We start from the raw sequence: 7,579 nt of genomic DNA on the forward strand, positions 1-7,579 counted from the left end.
GTCATAAGGGTGGAGTCCTGAAATTCCCATTGTGGCTCAGTGAAACAAACCTGACTTGTATCCATGAGGACATGGGTTCAGTCCTTGGCCCCACCAGTGGGTTAAGGATCTGGGTTGCCACAAGCTGTTGTGTAGGTTGAAGATGACACTCGGATCTGGTGTTGCTGTGGCTGTGGCATAGGCTGGCAGCTGCAGCTCTGATTCAACCTGGGAATTTTCATAGGCCACAAGTGTGACCGTAAAAAGAAAAAAATAAGTGTTGGGCCCTAATGAAATAAGACTGATGTCTTTATAAGAAGAGAAAGATACACCAGAGATCTCTTCCTTCCCTTGAATGTACAGAGAAAAGGCCATGTGAGGACACAGCAAAAAGGCCGCATCTACAAGCTGAGGACAAAGGTCTCACCAGAAACCAACCTTGATCTTGGGCTTGCAGCCTCCAATGTAAGAAAATACATTTGTGTTGTTAAACCACCAAGTCTGTGGTTTTCTATGATGCAAACCCTAGCTGACATGAAAGAAAGAAAGAAGGAAAGAAGAAAGAAAGAAAGAAAGAAAGAAAGAAAGAAAGAAAGAAAGAAAGAAAGAAAGAAAGAAAGAAAGAAAGAAAGAAAGAAAGAAAGAAAGAAAGGAAGGAAGAAAGAAAGAAAGAAAGAGAAAGAAAGAATGAAAGAAATGAAATGAAATGAAAGCACCATGTGCTGGAGGAGACCACTTTCTCTACAGAAAGCAATGTGACTCTCCCCCCTCTATTTCATAGGTAGAGTCTCAGTTGCACAGATGAGTGGGGCTTTGAGCCCAGCACAGGTGTATTCCAAAGCCTGTGTCTTTAACCATCAGGTGGAGGTGAATCCCATGCATTTTTTGGACTACTCTACAATATGCCTTATTTAAAGTGTGAGGAATTTCCATTTCTCACTGTGTCAAGGGAGACAGGACAGGTAAATACTATGAACATCCATTTATAAGGATGTTTTCAGCTGCAGGTAGTGATAGAGGGATGAAATTTGGATGAACAGTGAGGCCATCTTTTACTACACTTTACAGGAACCCAGAGGTTGGCTGTTCCAGGACCTTTTCAGATTACCAGCACCATTAAGAAATCAGCCCTCCTCTTTTGTTGAAGCCAGTGACATGCCATCCAGATGAAGGAAGACTTGGAAACTTGGGGGCCACATGAACCATGGCCATGGCTGCATCAGCAAACACCAGAAGCACCCAGGAGTCTGGGGTTATGCTGGAGGTATGTATTGCTGAAGGTTCAACCTCAACAAAAATCACTCTGGATACCTTGGGAAAGTTGGTATGAGGCAGTACCACTTAGAGAGGAACCAGAGCTTTTGTGAGCTGTCAACCGTGACACATTGTGGACCTTGGTTAGTAAGCAGACATGGGTAAATGCTGCAAAGAACAAGAGTGGAGCTGCCCCTATCACTGATGGTGTACCATCAGGCTACTACAAAGTTCTAGGAAAGGGAAAACTCCCAAAGCAGGGTGTCGTCCTGAAGGTCAAATCCTTCAGCAGAAGAGCTAAGGATAAGATTATGGGTGTGAGTGAGTCCTGTGTCCTTGTAGCTTGAAACCACATGGTGTGAAATTCATTAAATGTTAACAAGTGGAAAAAAAAAAAGAGGAGGAGGAGAGTGGGCAGGAGGAGGGAGGGAAGAATAGGAGGGGGAGGAGGAAGAGGGGCTTCAGTAGTATAAAACTCTCTCAGAATGTGTTCTCATTTATGGAGAAGTCTGATTTGGTATGAAAAAGCCTTCTTTTCACAAGCAGAGAAAAGCAGAACCTAGTGAAACCATGTGATAATCTCCTGATCGCAATCTCACCAACACCACAAAACCAAATACTAGAAGCTTCCTACGTGCAAAGTATATTGTACTCAGTGAACAAACAGCAGTCATAATGGTTGTTTACTTTGGAAATTGACCCTCACCTTTTTCCCACTTAGAACTGTGTTATGCCAATGGCAAATCAGCCTCACCACTGACAAATGCCCTATGTGCACTACTTGCTTACAGGGGGTTTCAGTAGCTTAACACACACTCAAAACCTGTTCTCATTTATGGAGAAGTCTGCTTTGTTATGAAACTGCCTTCTTTTATCAAGCAGAGATAAAGGAGAACATAGAGAGCCTGGGTGATATTCTCCTGATGGCAGCCTCAACAAGTCCACAAATCCAAATGCCAGAAGCATCTTACTTGCAAAGTATATTGTACTCAGTGAACAAACGTCAGCCCCAATGGTGGTGTGCATAGGAGACACAGTCTCGATTTTTCCCATCAAGGCCTGTGTTATACCAAAGGTGAATGAGACCAAACACTGCCAAATGAACTGTGAGCACTGCTTGGATGCAGTGGGATTCAGTAGCTTAAAACCTACTCAAACACATTCTCAGATATGGAGAATTTGATTTGGTATGAAATTGCCTTCTTTTCACAAGCAGGGAAAAGCAGCCCCTAGCGAGCCAGGCAGATAATCTCCTGATGGTAATGCTCCCAACTTCGCAAAACAGGAGGCTCAAAGATTCCCACTTGCAAAGTATATTGTACTCTGTGAATGAACACCAGCCCCAGTGATGGTTTGCTTCAGAAAGCAAACCTTGCCTTTTTCCCACCTAGGCCTCTGGTTTACCAAGGACAAATGAGCCCCAACACTGTCAAATATCCCGTGTGCACTGCTTGTTTACCTGGGGCTTCAGTAGCTTAAACCCACACAGAACACTTTCTCACATATGGAGGTTTTGTGCAAAAAATGCCTTCTGTCACATGCAGAGAAAAGCCGAACCTACTGAGCCAGGGTGATAATTGCCTGATAGCAATCTCACAACTCCGCAAAACAAGAAGCTGGAAGCTTCTGACTTATGAAGTACATTGTCCTCAGTAAACACACATCAGCCCCAATGGTGGTTTGCTTTGGAAAGCAACCCTTGCTTCCCCCCCCCCTTAGAACTTTGTAATACCAAGGGCAACTGAACAGCAAGAGTGTCAAATGCCCCAGGAGCACTGCTTGTTTGCAGGAGGATTCATTATCTTAAAACACACTCAAATCATGTTATATTGTGTGCAGAAGTTTCACTAGTTATGACAATGCCTTCTTTTCACAAGTGGAGAAAAGCAGCACCTAGCAAGCTAGGGTGATAATCCCCTGATGCAATCTCACCAACTACATATAATAAGAAGCTTCTTCCTTGCAAAATATATTATACTCAGTGAACAAACAGCAACCCCAATGGTGGTTTGCTTTGGAAACCAACTCTTGACTTTTTCCCACAAGACCTGTGACCTGTGTTATACCAACGGCGAATAAGCACCACCACTTAAAAAAGCTCTGTGGGCACTGCTTCTTTACAGGGGGGCTCAGTAGCTTCAAACCCACTGAGAAAGCATTCTCCATTGTGGAGAGGTCAGATATGGGATGAAGATGCCTTCTTTTCTACAAGCTGGGAAAAGCAGCACCTAGCGAGCTAGGGTGATAATTGTCTAATGGCAATATTATGAACTCCACAAAACAAGACACTGGAAGCTTCCTATGTGCAAAGTATATTGTGCTCAGTGAACGAACATCTGTGACAATTGTGGTTTGCTTTGGAAACTAAGCCTTGCATTTTTCCCACGTACACTTATGCTATGAAAAGGACAAATGAGTCCAACAACTGCCAAGAGAACTGTGAGCACTGCTTGTATGCAGGGGGCTTCAGTAGCTTAAAACTCACTCAAAATGCATTCTCAATTACATAGGAGTCTGTTTTGGTAGGAAAACGACTTCTTCACAGGCATGGAAAAGTAGCACCCAGAGAGTTAGGGAGATATTCTCCTGATGGCCATGTCCCCAACTCCACAAAACAGGATGCTTGAAGCTTCCTACTTGCAAAGTACATTGTCCTCTGTGAACACACATGAGCCTGAGTGGTGGTTTTGTTCCAAAAGGAACCCTTCCCCTATTCCCGCCTAGGCCAGTGTTATGCCAAGGGAAAATGAGCCTCAAAAATGCCAAAGCCCTTTGTGCACTGCTTGTTTCAGGGGGCTTCAGTAGATTAAAACCCACTCAAAAAGTCTTCTCCTCTATGGAGAAATCTGATATGGTAGGAGGTATCTTCCTTTCAACAAGAGGGGAAAAGTAGCATGAAGCCAGATAGAAGATAAATGGCCTGATGGCAATATCACCAACTCCACAAAACAAGACACTGCAAGCTTCCTAGTTGTGAAGTCTATTGTACTCAGTGAACACACACCAAACCAAATGGTGGTATGCCTCAGAAACCAATCCTTGCCTTTTTCCCACCTATGCCTCTGTTATACTAAGGGCAAGTGAGCCTAACCAGTTCCATATGCCCTGTGTGCACTGCTAGTTTACAGCAGGGTTCAGGAGCTTAAACACACTCAAAATGTGTTCTCACATATGGAGATGTCTGATTTTGTGTGAAAATGCCTTCTTTCCTCAAGCAGATAAAAGAACATAAGGAGCATGGGTGATAGTCGCCTGATGGCAATCTCACCAAGTCCACAAAACCAGATGCTGGAAGGGAGGCTATGACGGGAAACCATGGGGCACAAGCAGGGCCAGGGACCAAAACATGGGTGATGGGGATGGAGATAGGGAGAGAGAAAGCCAAACGGAGAAGAGACCCGAGGCTTGGAGGGCACAGGGAGAGAGCCCCCTGGGGAAAGTGGCAGCAGGATCAGAGCAGTGGAGTGGAGGCACAGAGGACCAACAACTGGGAGAAAACCTGGTCCAGAGCTGGCAGCCAGAGGCGAAGCCCATCCCACGGTGGGCCGAACATGCCTCAGGCAGTTGGGCCCCATGAGCCAGAGGCACTCAGGTGACAGGTCATGGCCCCCCAAAAAACCCTGGATCAACCCTCGGACCTACCTTCGGGGACACAGCAGGAAGGTCAGGTGGAAGGGAAATGCCAGAGTGCAGGCAAGCACTACACAGTGAGTGAGGGGGTTCACCAGAGAAGAATGTGGGTAGCAGCCAGATTTGTGGGGGAGGAGAAGGCACAGGGTGAGGAGCAGGCCAGGGAAGGAACAGCAGGACCTCCCGACCCGGGTCCATTGGATGCCATCCACCCTCCCCCCCCCCCCAGCATCTCTTGCCTTCCTTCCTTCCCCTTGAGTGACATGACAAGGGCACCATCCGCTTCTGGGTCATGCCCCCCTCTTCTCCCACTGTGCAACACATGCCTCTGGATACCGTCCTCCAGCTCTTGCATCCTGCACACACTAGTGGAGGGGGCCAGCAAGCTGGAGGGCAGACAGAGGGCACCACCACAGTCCGTGTTCTCACAAAGGTTAATGATCCTTCCACACATTCACCTACAGAAAGCTTGTTATGACTTTTACTTCCTCTAGGTAGTCAAGTTCAACCATCTTCTCAGCAGTCTGCCAGGGCTGTGTGCCAACCCTGGTGGGGTGTATCTGAGAGCCTCACTAAACCATCCAATTGGTAGTAGCGATGGGCGGTGTGTACAAATGGCAGGGACTTAATCAACACAAGCTTATGATTCACACTTACTGGGAATTCCTCGTTCATGGGGAATAATTGCAATCCCTGATCCCCATCATGAGCAGGGTTCAGCGGGTTACCAGTGCCTGCCAGTCAGTGTAGTGCACGTGCAGCCCCAGACACCTAAGGGCATCACAGACCTGTTATTGCTCAATCTTAGGGGGCTGAATGCCACTTGTCTCTCTAAGAAGTTGGGGGATGCTGACCGCTTGGAGGTCACATAACTAGTTAGCATGCCAGTGCCAGAGTCTCACTGGTTATCAGAATTAACCAGACAAATGGCTCCACCAACTAAGAATGGCCATGCACCAGCACCCATGGAACTGAGAAAGAGCTACCAATCTGTCAATCCTGTCCATGTCCAGGTGGGGAGAGGTTTCCCATGTTGAGTCAATATAAGCTGCAGGCTCCACTCCTGGTGGTGCCCTTCCATCAATTCCTTTAAGTTTCACCTTTTCAACCATACTCCCCCCAGAATCCAAAGACTTTGGTTTCCCGGAAGCTGCCTGGTGGGTCACGGGAATAACGTCACCACATCTCCAGTTGGTATCGTTTATGGTTGGAACTATGACAGCATCTGATTGTCTTCAAACTTCTGATTTTTGTTCTTGATTGATGAAAACATTCTTGGCAAATGCTTTTGCTCTGGTCCATCTTGTACTGGTCCAAGAATTTCACCTCTAGTGGTGCAATATGAATGTCCCTGGCTGTCCTTAATCATGGCCTCAGTTCTGAAAACCAACAAAGTAGAACCATGGTCCTATTCCATTATTCTTAGCTGTGGTATCCAGGAGGCTTGGGCCTGCTTCGAATACTCTAATTTTTTTCAAAGTAAATGCTTAGGGCCCCATGGGGCACCTAAGCTAAGAGCATCAAGAGGGTGCTGAGGGGCAAGGTGTAGGACCGGTGGTGGCTCGCCTTGTTGCAGACAGCCTGCCCACTCCCAAGATCCAACTATGAGCTTTTTAACTGCAGCAACTTTAATATATGCCATTGGAGGTAGAATTACAATGGCTGCTGGCATCAGACTTGCCCTCCAATGGATCCTCGTGGAAGGATTTAAAGTAGACTCATTCCAATTACAGGGCCTCGAAAGAGTTCTGTAGTGTTATTTTTCATCACTACCTCACTGGGAACGGAGTGGGTAATTTGCATGCCTGCTGCCTTCCTTGGTTGTGGAGGCCATTTCTCAGACTCCCTCTCCAGATTTGAACCCTGACTCCCCATCACTCATGGTCACCATGGTAGGCACAGTGACTACCATTGAAAGTTGATAGGGCAGGCATTCGAAGGAGTTGTTGCTGCCACAGGGCCATGTGATTGGCCTGAGATTATCTAGGGTCTCCAAAGCCAACCCCCTCCCCCTGCCAGCTGGGGCCAGGGAGTGAGGGGAGGAGGCTGACCAGGTTGGTTTTGGCCTGATAAATTCATGGATTTCCCCCCACCACACATCACGCAAAGAGAGTCAGTGCCCATAGGCATGGATTATCGCTAAGATTATCAGTTATTCAAGTAGAAGAGGAGCAAGCAATCAAAGGAACCATAACTGATTTAATGAGCCATTTGCAGTTTCACTGTACCTCCTCTGCATACTTAGATATGCATGGCTTAATCTTTGAGACAAACATATGCTACTGGCAGGATCAACCAAGTAGGAGATGAGGGGACAGTGGGCCAGGTGGACCACAGTGTGAGGTGTGTGGGGGCAGCACGTGCGGGGGTGGGGAGCATCTGCGGGGCAGGGGGCAGAGGTGCACATCCGTGGAGGGAAGGCCTGCTATTCCACAGGCGAGGACATAGGACGGGCCACCCACTACTCGACTGAGGGTGCAAGCAGGACAGGGCTGCACAGCAGCCTCATGGAGGGGTGGGGGAAGCACTAAGCTCCACACCACCCCCCTGATGTGGACCTCCCTCTCTGGTAGCCTAGGGAGCAGGGCCAGGGCACTGGGCCTTTGGTTTGGGGCCGATCTACATGCTCACTCAGACATGGTGGGTGGCTCAATGGCCAAGGCCCAAGGTACCCCTCCAACACCGCCCCACCTGGGAATGGTGCAGCTATGGTGGC

General features: G+C 47.6%; 2 pseudogenes; one reads left to right on the forward strand and one right to left on the reverse strand.

Annotated features, from left to right (window-relative positions):
• The first annotated feature begins 1,134 nt into the window (after positions 1-1,134).
• On the forward strand, positions 1,135-1,580 carry LOC110257360 (large ribosomal subunit protein uL15 pseudogene; annotated as a pseudogene).
• A 3,718-nt stretch (positions 1,581-5,298) lies between these two features.
• Positions 5,299-7,165, reverse strand: LOC146399360 (18S ribosomal RNA; annotated as a pseudogene).
• Between the last annotated feature and the right edge of the window lie 414 nt (positions 7,166-7,579).

The sequence above is a fragment of the Sus scrofa genome, chromosome 10, assembly GCF_054392235.1.
Source record: "Sus scrofa isolate SSC_HxYL_T2T_F1_AM1 chromosome 10, Sscrofa_HxYL_maternal_Yorkshire_Landrace_v2.0, whole genome shotgun sequence".
Taxonomy (NCBI): domain Eukaryota; kingdom Metazoa; phylum Chordata; class Mammalia; order Artiodactyla; family Suidae; genus Sus; species Sus scrofa.